Here is an 18,155-nt window from a genome sequence, read left to right as displayed (position 1 = left end):
CTCTCTGGAAATCCAGTTCCTCGGGATATTAATAGGTGATGTCGGGGAAAGGGCTGTGGTCAAAATGGTTTAGCAACATGGGGTTAAACAAAGTTAAACAGTTTCTTTTATGTATAGTTGTTTCAGAGCTTGTGATGTGCCAAGGGCCCCTGGGAATCTCCATGAGGGGCCTGAGGACTCACTATTCCCCACACTTATTCGGGTAATTTCAAAGGGCATCTCTCTAGACTAATGTTTCCGAGAACACACTGGGCGAAATCCTAGCCTAGCCCTCTCATTTAGAACGTGATTTATGCTACCTTGCATTGTGTATTTACATTTATAATATATGAAATACATTTTCTCAGAGTAGATCCTGAGCGCCGGCATCATCCATGTGTTCTTAGAGTCACAGTGCTTTGAACAGATTCTGGCCCACAGGATTCAACTATAGAACTGGAAATTGTGGTAAAATATACATAACGTAAAATTTACCATTTTTGACGTGTACAGTTCAATGGCATTAAGTGCATGTATATTGTTGTGCAATTGATACCACAAATACATTTGCAAAACTTTAAAAAACAGCATAAATGTTTATTACTGATAGAAACAAATATTTAATAGTTTCAAAGGCTTCCCTTCTTGCTCAGAATGAAATCTAATTCCCTATCCCAACTTACAGGCAGCTCAAGTCCAGACCTTCCACCCATTAATTGATTTCATTTGCTACCCCTCTCCCCTGCATCACTTGCCCACGGCCTCTCTGCCCACACTGCTGATCCTTGTCCACACGTCTGCCTCTGAACTCTGCACTTATTATTTCCTCTACATGGAACTTTATTGCTCTAGGTCTCTGATTAAATGCCACATTCTGATTGTAGCCTTTCCTATCTACCTTTTAAAAAACTGGCAACCCCTGCCAACAGGAAGTCTCCAGGTCACTTCCCTGCCTTACTTTTCTTAGAGCACTTCTCCCCACCTTACATATTAAATACAGTCATGTACTTACTGGTTAGTTGCTCATTTTGCTTAGAATGTAAGGCTCAGGGAAGTAAGACCTATACCTACTTCTTTTATTATTGGATCCCAGTAACTAAACAATGTTTGGCATATACTAGAAGTTCAATAAACATTCATTGAATGATTGCCTGAAAGACATCATCTGAATAATTAGTGGAGATTTTCAATGAATTTAAAAGTTATCTTTAGCAGAATTGAGGAGAAAATATAAAATGCAGCATAATAGAAATCTAAATACTATATTATTACAAAGGGATAGTCAAAATGGAATGTGGTGAAACTTGAAGGAAGTCATGATTTTCATCCATTTGTTAGGAAAAGTGATGGCTTAAAGTTGTGACAACCCAGCAGGGAGGGAAGTGATTAAGGCTATAGAACTAATACTAATGTACTACAATATGGAACTGTGCATTTTCATTCAAGAGACAGAAAGCTCAACATGCCTTGACCTAGTGCAGAGAGTAGAAAATAATAAAATACCAAAGTTATGTTAAAAAATAGTGAGCCACCACCATAAGGAAGAATGACATAAAATATTAAGAAAAATAACCCAGAACCTCAGATAGAATAGTTTACTTTAGTTAGATTTATAATCAGAAATAATTGCTATAAAGTATAAACTCCTTTAATGAAAATCATAATCCAAATCAAGTTCACAAATATTTATTATCTTCTATCATTATAGCAATGAGTTAGGCATATTAGATGGTAAAATAGAAATCAAGAAGTTTATAATCTTACTAGAGGCCCAGTGTATGAAAACTCATGCACTGGAGGGGGGGTCCCTCAGCCCGCCTGCCCCCTCTCACAGTCCGGGAGCCCTCAGGGGCAGGAGGTGACCCGGTGATCAGGGTAAGGTGATGCCTCATCACACCTCTGCTGCTGCCACTGCCGGCAGTGCAAGCCTCGGCTGGCCCTGGTTACCTGAGCCTCAGGCAGTGCTGGGCAGCTAGGCAGTAGCCATCAAGGCTTGCCTGTACCTTGGGCCAGCCTTGGGTGGCTGGGCAGCCACCATCCGAGGCTTGCCTATGCCTCGGGCCGGCCCTGGGTGGCTGGGGAGCTGAGGGGACTCAGGGACTCTGGAGGCAGGTGTGCAAAGTGCCTGCCACATGCCTGCCACCCCAGCAGGGCTGAGGGTACTGGGTGCTGCCATCTGTGGCTGTGGGTGCTGCCATCTTTGAGGGCGAGGCAGTCAATCAGCATATTTTCTCCTTATTGGCTGTGGGTGCCGCCATCTTTGTGGTGGTGTGAGGGTCAATTAGCATATTCCCTCTTTATTAGATAGGACTAGAGGTCCAGTGCATGACATTCGTGCAAGGGGGGTTGTTCCTCAGCTCAGCCTACACCTTCTCCAATCTGGGTCCCTTGGGGGACATCCCTCTCACAATCCAGGACTGCTGGCTCCTAACCGCTCGCCTGCCTGCCGGCCTGATTGCCCCTAACCGCTTCTCCCCGCCAGCCTGACTGTACCCAACTGCCCTCCCCTGCCGGCCTGATCGCCCACAACTGCCCTCCCCTGCCAGCCAGCTTTGGCGACCATCTTGTGGCGGCCATCTTGTGACAACATGAAGGCAGCCATCTTGGGGTGGCCATCTTGTGGTGGCCATATTGTGATGATGTTGCGCATGACGCCACCTAGGCTTTTATTATATAGGATATGAATTAATAGGAGTATTTAAACAATAAACCAAACAACATAAGAGGTGTCAGAAAAGATACTAAGTGCTAGGAAAGGTGTCCTGCAGTGTAGGTCTTTTCATGACATTCAGTGCAGATGTGGTTTGTGTGTGGTGGGGCAAGGGAGATGTTTGTGAGATGAGGGCCATTTAAGAAAAATAAATTTCTCTATAAAGTGTATATTAAAATCTGGAGAAATTTTCTTTTGTTAGGTAGATACAGAAGACATGAAAGCATTTTAGGGCATTTACTCTTTTATTCACTCAGCTATTTGCAAATGAAAATCCTGAGTGCCTGCTCTATGCCAGGAGCCAGGAAGGGCAGTCATAATATAATAACCAAGACTTGTTACTTATGCCCTAAAAATTTCTTCTCTAGTAGGAAGCATAGAAATAAACTGGTAGAAACACTTCATCATGATAAGTCCTGTAACTGGGGAAGAACAGATGCAAGGAGAGGATGTGGCAGGGCATCAGACCAGCCTTAAGTACCCATGGGAGACTTCCCAGAGAAGAGATGAATCCTCACGAATAAGTAAGACATAAACTGGAGAGTTAAGAGAGGGGACAAAGGGCATTTGGGGAAGACAGAGAGAGGAAAATAAACACATCAGTGATGGGATGATAGAAAAAATGTAGTGTGCTGAGGGAAACACTCACTCTCTCTTATTTAGACAAATCTTGATGTATTAAGCTTTCAAAGGAGAAAAATTGCGTTGATGAAGGATCTTAAATATTAAGTCAGGTAGTTTAAATTATTTGAGAGTGTGTAGGTACCATTGATTTCTTATATATATGCTATTTCCCTCTCAACTTCTTTCTTATTTTTAGAGTCTACTCATAATACAATACCTGGAAATGTTATCCAATGACTACTGCTTCCATTATAGCTTTGGCTAATTACTAGTAGATAGTTTTGGTCAGTGAAATATAAGAGAAAGAAACTTGGAAAACTACAAGAGAAGATTTTTTTTTAAAAGAAGAGGGGTGTATGAAGATACTTTCTTTTTTTATTGTGCTTTGAACATCACTGTGAAATCATGTGATGCTGGGAGCTTCTGCAGCAATCTTGTAACCATGAGGCAATAAGCCTGCAAACAAGATAACATGATAAAACAACAACAACAACACCTAAATCTACAAAAAACCTGAGACTTCAATGACATTGTTGAACTTTCAACCCAATCCTAAAATACATTCTTTAGACTTTTTGTTATATTAGATAATATAACTGGGTATTCTATTGCCTGCAACCAAAAGGTTCAAAACAAAATCTGGGGCACAAATCATGTGGAAAATTAGACATAAGGAGCTTACTTAAAGGCTAATCTGATTGCCTAGGAAAGATGTTATGAATACCAGAATCAGGAAAGAGGTGTGGTAAATTTAATCATTCTTCATAATGCTCTTCTCCTCAAATTAGATTTATATATTTAAATCCTTTGCTATGAGACTATGTGGTAAAACTCACTACAGTGAGCAACTTTTATTTCCTCAATGTCTTTATGTTGGGCATGACCATATGACTTGTTTTGGACAATGCAGTGTGAGTATAAATAATAATGTTTCAGTTCTAGACTGAGATCTTAAGATACAATACAGACTTCTACTTTCCTGCTTACTTCTCTGCTATGGTCCAGACAAGAGCTTCCCTGGGTAACTACTTGACCCTTCAGTCTGGGCTCCAGAATAAATACATATGGCACAGAACAGAAGCTGACTCTCAATGAGGAGGCAAGGGCAGTCCGATCTACAGTTTAGAGCAAAGCTGTTCAGTCAAGCCTGACCTAAACTGTCTAACTCACAGACATATGAGAAATGAATGCTTTTTGCTGTATGCCACTGAAATTTTGTGTTTGTTCATTATGCAGCAATAGCTAATTGATGAAGATGATAACAGGTATCAGTCTGTTTTTTTTGTGTGTGTGTGTGTTTTTTTGTTGTTGTTTTGTTTTTTTTTTGGTGATCTAAGCAATGCTGCGAGAATAAAAAAACAAAGGGAGTTGATAGAATATGGAAACTGAAAATAGAAAAAAATAATTCTAATTTTGCTAAGAATGTGGAATTACATATCAGTTTAGATTCAACCATAAGAAGAGCCTCAAAGGAAATTGTTCTCATCTGAAAATTTAAACTCATTATGCCTCACTTAATATTATGGCACTTCTTATTCTGTATTCTCTCCAGATCAATTAATTTCTATCGAATTCAAGTCAGTTAGTATTTCGTGAGCACCTACCATATGCTGGGTGCTATGAAGGATGCAGATAGTAATCCACTCATTCAGCAACTATCTATTACAGGCCCACTATGGACCAGCCACTGTGCTGCAGACAGAAAATGCAATGATGCATGAAAAGCATGATCTCCCAGTCTGTAGGTTGGGGGGGGGGGAAATAACTCTCACAAACACTTATAATGTGATTAGTGCTAGTGCAAGGGTGTGTGATCATAATAGTGAAGATTTATTGTTCACTTACACTAAGCCAGGCAAGGTTCAAAGTACTTTACATATTCTAACTTACTTAACCCTTTATACCAATTCTCAACCCTTTCATAGTAGATACTATCTTCTTGATTTTAGAGGAAAGGAAGCTGAAGCATAAAGACAGTGAGTCTTTTGTCTATAGCTACAAAGCATCAATCTCTATGAAAGAAATAAAAAAGGTAAGGGCACTTTTTTCTCCTGCTTTGAACATCAACATGAAATAATATGATGCTTGGAGCTACTGCAGGCCATAGACATTAGGGGTGAGTCATGGGATTTTGTTTACTGGACGCAGGAAGTGAACCAACTAATCAGGCAAAGAGGGTTTTCAAGTTTCTTGTTTGTTTGAAGGAGACCGAGACGCAGAAACCTGATGGTTTAGAAAATAGTGAGATTGATATTTCTAAGTTAAGACAAGCATTTCAGATGCAGCAGAATGGTGATGGGAGATAAAGATGAAACATTCTCATTGGATTTTGGCAATTCAAAAGCTGTTGATGACCATAGAGAGATGGCTTTAGTAGAAGAATGAAAGTGAAAAGCAGATGCTTGTGGTCAAGATTTGAAGAGAAGGTGGGGATGTAGAAACAGCTAAGAGACTCCTTTATTAAGAAGTTTTGTGCTGTGAATTAATTATAAGGAAAGACTGGACTAGGGGAAGAATCTTGACTTGGAGTGAATAGGAGAGAATTTCCATTGCAGGGTATTTTTGATTGCCATAGTGCTCTGAAGGGTGAGGTGCTACAAGACCAGCTATTTTCAGTTGCTATAATGGGGGAGGTGCATTACTGCCACATACTGGGAGGTCCAGGCAAGTGCAGGCAATTCCTCACAGTGAAAAACTATCCTTCCCTGATTGCTAATAGCACCCTGGTGGGAAAGGAGCCTAGATTTATTGCACTTCATTAGATAGAAGGAATATGTTTGCTTTTGCCAGTTACCAGATGAGCCAAAAGTTTTCTTCTCACTTCTAACCTCTCTTTAAACTGGCTACACTCACCCAAGAAGGCATAGCTCTGGTGTCTATGAACTTAGCTCTCCAGCGGAACCTGCTTAAGTCAAAGGTTGTCATGTGCACGTCTCCATACAAAGAATCTAGAATTGGTATACTAAAGAGTAAGGTAGGTAACTCCAGGGATCTGGGTTAGATTTAGATGCTGGAGACCAGGGGCACCTTTTGGGAGATGCCCATGTGAAATGGGTGAGTGGGCACAGGAACTAATTTGCCTCTAGAGAGTGGTGAATGGAACATATACCTCAACTCCTCACTTTCTGATGCCTAAGTCCAGGCACCATGTATTCTTGTCATGAGGTGCATTAGAAATTGGAGTGAATTTCTGTTTAATGCAACCAAATAAACTTGCCTAAAACATTAGCAAAGCATTGTCTGTAATGTTTCAAGAGAAGGCTTACAATCACAATAGAAAGGGCCAGGGTGGCAAAAGAGCTCAGTGAGATCCATGGTTATAGAAAGCACTGGTTAGAAAAACTATGGTGGATATCTATTGGTTTTGCTGGCCCCTTAACTATTCTTCTATCCTCTGGTAAGAGCATCCTGATTTTCCTTTGGGGATGAGACCTTTCTCATTTTTCTGCCATTTGTTTTGAGTAATGTTGACCCCACTACCTCCCACTCCAGGGATGAATGTGCATTTCATCTTCCTGGCCACAGAAATTGGTTCAGACAGGAACACATGGTCCGAGTAGATCTATCAAGTAAATCCTGAGGCTTTGTCTAGTGCTACTGGGAAAGAGGGACCCCCTTTTTTTTCCTATAGGTGTTGGTAAACTATGAAGTTGTGAATCCGAGTTTTCATAAGTTATGTTGCCACTTTCTGGAAAGATGCACTGGAAAATTAAGCCAACACAGTAGAAAACAGAGCTGAGCAATAGAAAGAAAAGATAAAGATTTGAAAGCATTTTGCCCCTAGATCTAGTCATGCCTAAAACTATCTTTACTCCTTGAACTTTTCAATTAAGTAGTTCAATAAATTCCATTCTTACTTTTGAAGTTTGGACAAGTTTATATCAATTACAACGGAAAGAATATTGACTACATTAGCCTTCAACATAAAATGGTGAATTTTACAACTTAGAGGAGATGATGATGCACATGAAATGACTTTGCAAAATAAAACATGCTACCCAAAGACAAGAAATCACAGAGATTTAGCTAAAATGTCATTGTCAATGTTAAGGGCTGTTGTAGGATTTCCATTCATCCATAAATTTGATACAGTCCAGAGTCTGATAAACCAAGAAGGATCACTAAATTATGGAAATGTGTTTGACCCACAGAACCTTCTATCTTAAAATAGAGTACAAAAGGGGAAGGGAGAGAGAAGCAAGCATAAATGAACTAGATTTGCCCCTTAAACGTCCATGCCTATTGTCCTGGAACAACATTAAGGAGTATTTCTGCATTCCCCCTTCCTTATGGTATTCCAAAAAAGGGAGCAGTCCCAAAACCCTGAGCTCCCGACTCCCCACCTCTATTTCCATCTGTAGCTCACTGGTAATCCTTTCTTCCTCTCTTAACAACTCTTTGTATTTAGCAAACACCTCTTGATAGGGGTGCCAATATTTTTGGAATGCTCTTCAAATGCTATGGCCTTGGCTAGTGTGATCATTATATCTTCATTCTACTGTACTGCTTCAAGTGCATATACCAGGGGTGGTAGATAACACATTGGTTGGAGAAAATCCATTTTCTGCAATTTTTTGTTGAAAGCATCTTTTGGTGAGAAAAACAAATAGACCCTTCAAATGACTGTACTTATAAATCATGTTGTTTACATAATGAATTCGAGTTTAACTAGGAAATGGTGGTTTTTAATCATTAAGCTCTCAAACTTTTGACCGATTTAGTTAGTTCATCAGCATAACCAGGTTAAGTCTCCCAGATTACAAATTAGCCTCATTCTCCCTCATCTCTGCTATATATTTTTGACAAATTATGGAAAGAACACCCAGTAATGGGATCTTTGTCAGATAGATTCCCAATGAATCAAAACTATGAGGAAAAGTACTCAATAGAAGCAGTTAAATGTTCAAATAATGTGACGGTATTATCATCATTTACCCGGGGAGACAGTCTCCACATGCTTTTCAAAATGATGTTATTCTGCTCTCAGGACAGAGGGCCATGACAGCTACTTGAGTACATTTTAAAAAGAAAAAAACAAAGCATCTAAAACAACAACAACAACAACACACACACACACACACACACACACACACACCAGGCAATTATTTTGGTCATGAAGTATATTTGTGAAGGTTTTGTTGACTGCAATAGAACAAACAAAACTGTGGCCACTATAAGCAAAGAAAATTTTATTTGAATGATATTGAGATAGGGAGGTGGAAGGAAGCTCAAATAATTTACTGGGATCTCAAATTAATTTATTAATTAGTCAAAGAAATTACCGAAGTCTGGGGGAACAGTCTTTGAGATGTTTAAAATCCAAGGTGCTTAGGAGATTCATAAAATAAGAAGCAATAAATACAGCAATTGTATTTTAACTCTGAGAGCTGGGTCAGGAGGCTACTTTCATTGTCACAGTGACTTCTATTTTATCCAGTGGCTAAGATTTGAAGTTCCAGTAGAGGATGCCCAGTTGATTGAGATTAAGTTTAAAAATCGGTTGGGATGAGAAAAAAATATACAGCCCTGTAGCCTCCATAGCAGGTAGCATTCAGTTGGAAATTTTCTCCCTCCAGATGGTACACATGGGCAAATCATTTCCCATTAGAGAGGGGCAGTGGTATTAAAGGGTGAAAATAATATTCTTAACATGGATAATTTCAGCAGTTTAACTGAATTCATCCTTTGATTCTAAACTCTGACATTCAGTGCTCCTTTAGAGAGTTTACCGCTTATCAAGAAATCCTGTTTTTACTCTTCTATGTTTCTTCCACTTCTATCCTCACCACCTTTTCCTTTTCTCCTTTAAAATATTTCCCATGAGTATCAATCAGATAGTACTCCACAATTTTATGGAGAATTTTTGGAGAAATGGGTGATTTAAGTAAGTGCTATAGCTTACTGATGGTTTATGTCTTTGAATTAGGATGCAGAAGAATCTGACTAATGCTAAAACACTGCTGATTTTAATCTACCTTCAGAAGTGCTTCAGAAGGTACTGCATCATCTTACTATGGATTGGGCATTGATTAAACATATCAGCTACTACTATTTTGGTACACAGGTCTCAAAAATTGGGCTCATTACCTGCTGAATCGCTAATAAACACTGGAAGTAAATCTCTTTCATTGCCTGGTTTACTTGTGAGTTCTTTTCTCATAAGAGGCAAGTACAGGAAAAAGCTTAATTATTTTAACTTTTAAGTAGCTTGGAATATAAATAAATAGAAGTTCTAAATAGATACACATCTGTGTATAGTTTCCCTCCACATGTTTATTCATATTTTGTGTCTCATCTAACCTAACATTTTAAAGCTCCTGGTGGAGAGTGATGATGTCTACTCTGGAAAGACTGGAAGAGATGTGCCTAGACTGTGGAGAGGATCTCCCCAGACAAGGGTAGGCTGTAGTTTCCAATCAGAGTTGGACAGTTGGACAGCATCCTTTCACCAGAACAGCCCCGTTTCAGTGACAGGCCAGCTGCCTCCCGGACAGAATGGCAGAGTTCTTCCTCAGCACCTTCCATTTTTTTCTCCTTCCTGTTTTAGGCTTCCAGCAGTTTCCACTGTTCTCAACTTCACCCTAAATCCCCAAAAATACTTTCACGTAGTGCCCCTTGGCCCCTTTTCCTAAGCTCCTAAACTCTCATGGAAATAGAACTCAACTCAGTTTTGGCCCAATGAATACAATGGACATTTTGGTGAGTCCACCAGCCAGAAAGAATTTGTAGCTTAAATGAAGAGTTTATTAACACAAATGGAACAATGAGCATAAGATTTTTCTGTACCTATTCTAGGCAGAAACTTGGTCCTATACGTTCCCCTCCCTCTGCTTATCCAGCAGCACAACACATAAATAAACACATGTACTCACACACTTCCCACACACGTATATACTCTGAATCACAACAGTATAGAGAATGGTTTGACTAAGTGAATATTTCATGCATTTTTTATCCATCCATTCAATCTATCTATCCCTGAGTATTTTTCAATGTGTGCTGGGGATGGAATAATGAATAGATCAAAAGGTCTTCACACAGCTTATATGTAAATGGAGAAAACAAACTCATAAACACATTGACATAGAAGATAATGTCAGATAGTGATGGCGCTGTGAGAAAATAAAACCAGGCAGGGGGATAGGGAGCTAGTGGGAGGTATTGTCAGCAAAGACATCTCTAAGGCAGTGCCATTGAATAGAGACCAAAAGAAGTGAAGGGATGAGACAACACAAAAGAGAGCATCCAATCAGAGGAGAAGAAGTGCATAAGGCTGTGGGGGTAAGTTGGGGTATGTTAGAGGAGCAGCAAGGCCTGTGTGGCTGGGGTGAAGTGATAAACAAGAACTATATAGTTGAGCCCTGACTGGTTTGGCTCAGTGGATAGAGCGTTGGCCTACGGACTGAAGGGTCCCAGGTTCGATTCCGGTCAAGGGCATGCACCTTGGTTGTGGGCACATCCCCAGTAGGGGGTGTGCAGGAGGCAGCTGATCAATGTTTCTCTCTCATCGATGTTTCTAACTCTCTATCCCTCTCTCTCCCTTCCTCTCTGTAAAAAAATCAATAAAATATATTTTTAAAAAAGAACTATAGTTGAGGTGGTGGGCACACAGTGCGATATACAGATTTTGTATCATGGAAATGGACACTTGAAATCTATCTAATCCTATTAATCAATGTCACCCCAATAAGTTTAATGCTTAAAAAATCTATGATTGAGGATAAAACAGAAGAGATAGCCTGGGGTCAAAGTAGGTAACACCCTACAGGTCAGCAAGGACATTAGATATTATTATAGTATAATTTTATTCTAAGTAAGTGGAGATCATTGAGCAGGTGAGTGACATAATGTAATTTATGTTTTTAAATGACCCTTTTAATTGCTACGTAGAGACCATATTTGGAAAAAAAAAAGTAGGGAGATCAGTTTGGGGGCTGGTAAAATATTTCAGGGAGAGATGATAGTACTTAGATAAGAACAATGACAAAGGAAGTGACTAAAAGGGGTTGAACTTATAATATGTTTTTAAGGTGGGATTTTCTGATAAGAGTAGAAGAGACTGTGTAGAATGGAGGGTGACTCCAGCTGGCAAATGGCAGTGATGTTTTCAGAGGCAGAGAACCTGTGGGAGCTGGGGACTCAAGGGTTGCTCTGGGTAGATGTGAGATGTCTACTAAACATCCAAGGAAATGTCAAATGGACACTTGAATTACACATGCACGTCTAGAGCTTGAAGCTGACATTTTAAGTTTGGAAAACCTACAGATGCAATTTGAAGTCACAGGGCTGGACTATTTCAAACCTGGAATATTTGAATAGTGCCCAGCAGTCTAAGAAGGGGAAAGAGAAGAGAACTCGAAGGACTTAACATACGAGAAGCCCAACATTGTGAAGCTACAGAGAGGAGCAGACTCCACCAAAGTAGTCCCCAGTGAGTTTACAAAGAGAGGAAGAAGAAATTGTAAATAAATAGTAATTCTAAAACCACTGAAAGATTTCATGTCCTGCTTCCATTCCTTTCGACCTCTTTCCAGGTAACATCATTTCAGGAAGTAGAGCTAAGATGGTCTCTGCTCTATGAGATATAGCTCACAGTCCACTTAGAAGATACTAAAATAATGAAATAATAAAATTATACTTTGGGGATAAAGAGAAGAGAGGACTAATTCAGAATGAGGGAGACAGAGATGACTTCATGGAGCCGGTAACTTTTGAGCTGGAAGAGTAGACATGAATAAGTTTTTAGGCACAGAAAGTTGAAAAATAATATTCAAGGTGAAGAAAACTTTATAAAGTAGAACAAGATAAATGTAATTTCTTCCACTTTTATTTTTCTTCTATTCTATTACATTCCCTTCTTGTCAAATGAATACATAAGTGAATGAATGAATGAAAACAATGTATAAAAGAATGTGATTTCTATCTAAAGATTGTTCCATGATCACTCAAGTAGGAGAACAATATGTTTCAGTTTAGTTTGCATCAGTGCATTTTGGATGATTAACATGACTAAATTTGGTTTAGCAAAGACTGATTGATTATTTAGAGTTTTGGTTGACAATATTTTCTGCTTTTCAGTTGCCTGTCTTCCTTTCATTAGAATTACAGAGAGGACTAAAAAATGGCAGGAGGGATAACATTCAAAGATGTCAACTTCTGCTACCTTATCCATATTTGTGTGTACTTAATATTCTTAAAAATATATCTTCAATCACATAACTTACTGTAATTGTTCAATCACATAACTGTAATTCTCTGAAGTTAAAACTTACCGATTATGTTGCCTACTAACTTGACTTGGTAGGCACTTCACTGGGGGGTTAAAACTACTATGAAATCAGTACCTTTATTTCTGTTTGAGTGACAAGTGTAAAGAGAAAGCTTGATATATACAATTTATTCAGATAATTGATTGAATTAATTCTGAATAATTTAATTTACCTTTTTAGCTCAACGAGTATGGACTAAAGCTGGAAATGTCATTCAGTGATTGATAAAAGTTGAAAGATTCTTTTAGGGTGGAGGGAGGGGGGAAATTTTGGCTCACTTCGAATTTAAGTAAAATCCAGGAAAGAACAAGGTACTTTTCCTAATAGCAGCATAGATTTGTGAGTATCCCAGGTGGTAAGATTTCAATTTATTTGCATGAATGCATAGTTCAATAAGAAAAGATTCAAATTTAGTTGGAGTAAAATGGCTTAATGATTTCAAATATTACTTGTAATATATTAATATAACAGCCTTGAATATCTATAATGGAGTCTCTTTCATTTGGGTCTTAAGGGTGTTCTCATAGCCACTAATGCTGAGTGCTAGGCACACACTGAAGTACCTAAGAGGAAAGCACTTTAGGTTAAAAGCACTTTCTCTTCTCAGCCTCGGGTTAAAAGCTATTTCAGGATTCTGTTAAAGGCATTCTTTAGTCCTCAGCTTCAGCTTAAAAGCGGCTTTGATGAAAAGTGCTTTGAGGCAGGTAAAGGATTTTATAATAAACCATATTAAGAGCTGGGGAGGCGTGTGGTTCTGTGGAAGTGTCGGCTAGCTCCGTGGAGGTGTGGTGTGAGCTCTGTGCAGGTCGGCTCATGCCTGGGAGCTGCTCTGAATAATGTGGTCCACTGGTTATTCCATGCAAAGAAACTGCAAAACATTTCCAGGAATGTAATTGGAGAGAAGGGGTTACAAACCCAAACTGGGAGGCCATACTGTACACATTTTTGAAAACACTTTGTCTCTTTTGGGCCTTCAGTCAAATACACTGTGTGTTTTTCTTTTTTAGGCCCTTATTGTAGAAAGTGACTATGCACTAACATTTCTAAAACACCTTATCCTGTCCCAAAGCTGCCCACAGAACGAAATAAGTAGTATCTAACTGTGAGATGCACTTTGCATATTGCCCATTTCCTGTGTTTATTGCACACTCTTCACTTAGATTACTTTTCCCACTAGCAGGACCTATGTTGCTGGGAGATGGTCGCATATAAAGATGGAATGAAGTATCTCAGTTGGGTCTGCCTACCAAATTGACAGAATGACATTTGCCACCCAGATGTCTAATTGCAAGCATTAATATTAGCTGGTAAAAAAAACACACACACAAAAAAAAACACAAAAAAAAAAAACAAACAAAAAAAACACAGCGATTTAAGAGAAATTTTGAGTTTATGGAGGTCAGAGAGAATTCTGAGAGATTGCAAAATGGTACAGATGTCCTAGATAAGTCCCAGGGAGTAGATATGACTTCTGTTGAGAAAAGGGCCTCAGACAGAATGGAAAGAAACTATTTTCTCACTTTGTCAGATTCAGAGCCTAAGAGCTGTTGCTTTAGGCCCTAAATTAACATGCAGGTGGCTGGGGAGAAGGGCAGCCTTCCCATCTGCTCTGGCAACAGAGAGGATGGAGAAATGCAGTGGGAACCAGAGGGATGGGAGCACTGCTTGGCACCTGGAACGTTTTATAAGTTCAGAAGCTCATGGACTGCACCTAGGCAGTGAGGCAGCCATCTCTCAGAAGATGCTGGCTGCATGGCCATGGTGAGGTGTCTTCCTAGGTCAGTTTAGAGGCAATGGACTATAAAGGAGAGGAACATGAGGCAGGCAGTCCTCATCATTTGCAATACATTCCAGGTGCTGCCAGAAATAGCCAGGGACACCTTGAAGGACAAAGAAAGGCTGAGTAGCTATGAATAGACAAGTGGGAGCCATGACTTGTGATATTTGTGTTTTATGTCAGGGTTATTTCTTTCACATCCATGGGCTGTTGAGGCATGCCCCACTGAGGTGAGCTAGGAATTAAGTATACGAAGTAACTCCATATATCTTCCCATTGGTCTACTATAGTGAAGCCAAGTTTGCAGGATTTGGAAGTGGTTTTTTGACTATTTCTTTCTAAGCAGTGCTTGAGTGTCTCATTTCCAAAGGGGTCACAACTTACACATCTTTGTGGGCCCAGTGTCTGACCCATCACTTATCAGATGGTAGGTCCTCCATAAATGCTCACCAAATTAATAAAAATAATGGGTACTGAGTGAATAATGAAATTGCCTCTAAAATCAAGTAAAAACTCATTATCCTGGCACTATGCAAAACATCTGCCACAGGCGTTCTCATCAAGCCCTCTGCATTTCGTTCATGCCACGGTTCCCCAGTCCCCCCCTGCTTTGCCACAACTGTGCACCTTGAACATCTCACCCATTTCTCACATGTTCAAATGTTTAAGTCAAGACTCAGTTTAAAGATCATAGAGAAACATCACCTTTCCCACAGTTTGCCCACTTGTAATCTGTGGCCTGAATGCCCCTTTAAACATTAGACATTTGCTATATTATGTCATATTTGTTGTACATTTATCTCCCTTACTCATTACTTGGGGGATTTTGCTTTATGTGATTTTGTACCCTCTTAGAGCATAGTTATTTAAAGAATATGTACAACCAGGCAATATGAGTAACAATTGAAGTATAAAGGAATGCAAACACACTTCTCCATCCTTATTATTGGATAGTATGTGCAATGCGACAAGCACAGTGCTAGGCACACAGAATGCTCAAAATGTTGGCTTTAGTAATGCATTGTCACAAATCTCACCATAAATTATCTCTTCTGCAGTTTTCAGAAGGTCTACTCTGCCGGCAGGAGAAGGAGCATTTGTAATATGCTATGCCATAGTAAGAGTAGAATTAGGAGTACTGTATAAGAATTAATAGTTATAATTTACTATACTAATTGATCTTGGTATAGTATCAACAGTCCTATAATACCTAAAAAGTAAGGCAGAGAATTTCATTTCCTTGCCAAAATTCACAAAGCAAGTAAGTAGGAATGCCAAGACTAGACTTCAAATCTACTTCAATATTCGGTGATCTTCATGGCTAAACAACTGCAACACACTGTAGGCTTGAGTAAAACACAACACATACAGCTCTTTCAAATAGCACAGGGGAGCTTGTCACCACCGCCTTTTCACTTCACACCATGTGGAACCAGACCCAATGAGGCAAATAGTCTTTCATATATTTAATTATTTCAAACATCCTTTATAGACTTAACCACGATATAAAACTAAGTACAGTTTTGTGTTCGAGTATCTCTTTTTCTCAAGAATGAGCTGTATTTCTTATGACATGTTTTGTGAGCCTAGAATTCTTCACTGGAAATAATTGGGGCAACAGACTGGGACCCTTCTCATGAAGAGGCTGCCTAGACCATTCCTAGCCTCCAGATGGTGTGCCAAATTGATAAGTACAGACTCCTTGTAGCAGATCTCAGATGAGTGTCTATTATCCAGTTCAGTATGTGAAACTGCAGCTCAACACAAACCCACAGCAGCTTCTCAGACTCTTGACTTGGAGAATTGCATCTGGGAGACAGAAGCTTCCTCTAGGTTTGTGGTGGTGCTCAGATCATAATAACGGATTGTAGGAACAGATGGCTTTGGGTTATCACTGGGAAGTGTTTTCCACTAAAACTTTACCCAAAAGTATTTCCTCCACAATTCTTCAGATATGACATCTACCACCCAAACTATCCCCAATGGGCTATTTATTCTCTATCTTCTGGTTCTCGACCAAGGTTGTAGTCCCTTTTCCCCCCACTATCCACTTCCTGTCCACCAGTCCCTTCTGAGGCTACTGTTCCCTGATCAGGGCTTCTGCTGTCCATTCTGTCTTCCATACTACAGCTTGAGACATGTATATCTACTGATGTAGTGCCCTGGTACATGACACTGCGTATGTATTCTTACAATACATAGCCTCCCTTGAAACATTTTCTCCATATTAATGTGGCATCTTGAGTTGAACATAACCTCAGACACAGATGTAACTGTTTCTTGTCATATGATTAACAGTGTATTTCTGACCAATATTACCTTTCTTCAAAATTATTCATTCATACTATACATCTGTGATCTTTCTGATTAAAGGGGCCTCAATGCAAGTGTGTACATGAATAAAGGAAACATGCTAGAGAATTTGACATCATTGGCAATTCAGTGATGAAGAGCGGGCCTAACCTTGCTTTTTTCTCCTCCCTAAAATGTTTGACTTCTTCAACTGGTAATTATGTAAACAGATTTATAACCAAAATGAGCTCTCACTTCCTCTTTTGACATGTTAATTGTTTCTAAAAAAATATTAAGTGAGGTCTTGTCAAATTCCTTACATAATATTGAATGTTCTCCTGTGCTAATTATTTTTTTAAGATGGAAAAATTGTAACATGCTCAAGGCCCCAATGCGTTTAAAATGTGGAGTCACAAAAGATGTAAACACAGTATTTTACTGTTCAGAAAATAAATGTATGTTGGTGGTACAAATGATGAAGGAGTCTGGGGGAGTAAAAGCTTGTCTGAAATTTAGATTATTTGGAATATGAAGATATTTAGATGTCCTCAAGATATTTGCAGACCATCTGCTTTCTTATTCCTCAGCCGCTGGTTGCATGATAGATTCTTTCACTGTGAGGTTAACTGAGGCCAGTCAGCTCCTGCCTCCATCTTTTCTTTTCCTCCTATGAGTTTGAGTTCCAAGTTCAAAGGGGCAAGTTAGGAGTGATATATTCAAGTTAATGACCCTCACATGTGTTTAACTTGGATGACATCTCCTCTAAAATCTCCCTCCTGTCTAATATGGATAGATAAGAACATCATTAAAAAATTGGAGCTCAACAACTGTTGAAAGAGAGTGAAAATTTTTCTCTTGTGCTCTCACATTTCTGAGGGAAATAGATCTTATGAAAATGTCAATCCTTGAGGCAGCCTCTGAGATGGCTATCTGCACAAGTTATCCATCTCAACACAAAGCATGATTCAATGGCCGCATGCCGCTCAGGAAGGCATAAAGTTAGGTAATTTTAAGACTTAGTTCAGCTACACAGGTTATAATTTGGGGCAAAAATGGAGCAGTAAATATGTAACATATTTTCTTATAAATGCTGGTGAAATACATGTGACTTATTTTGTTTCATAATTAGAACATTCTTCATAATTTGACTATCTTACCTATTTGAACATATATATGTATTAGTGTGCACCAATCAAGGTTATTGTCAAACATCTAAATCTCTTATTCCACTAATTGTAACTAACAGCTGCTATTTGCTACATGTTTGATATATGTTAGTTGGGCACAGTGTTTTAGTTTTCCATTTAAAAGTTAATATGTGAAATGGGTACATAATATTTAGCTTTATATTTCTTCAATAAACTCTAACCTAATTTTATTATTATAGACTAGAGGCCTGGTGCATGAAATTCGTGCATGGGGATGGGGTGTCCCTCAGCCCAGCCTGCACCCTCTCCAATCTGGGACCCCTCAAGGGATGTCTGACTGCCTGTTTAGGCTCATT

The 18,155-nt window shown here is 39.2% G+C and overlaps 1 protein-coding gene across 2 annotated transcripts in view; it reads right to left on the bottom strand.

Moving 5' to 3' along the window:
* Positions 1-18,155, bottom strand: part of ARHGAP15 (Rho GTPase activating protein 15) — a 648,004-nt gene that overhangs the window by 238,257 nt on the left and 391,592 nt on the right. The window lies entirely within an intron of this gene.

The sequence above is a fragment of the Eptesicus fuscus genome, chromosome 11, assembly GCF_027574615.1.
Source record: "Eptesicus fuscus isolate TK198812 chromosome 11, DD_ASM_mEF_20220401, whole genome shotgun sequence".
In the NCBI taxonomy this organism is placed as follows: Eukaryota; Metazoa; Chordata; class Mammalia; order Chiroptera; family Vespertilionidae; genus Eptesicus; species Eptesicus fuscus.
Note: the sequence above shows the minus strand (reverse complement) of the source record. Positions and strands in the feature narration are given on the sequence as shown.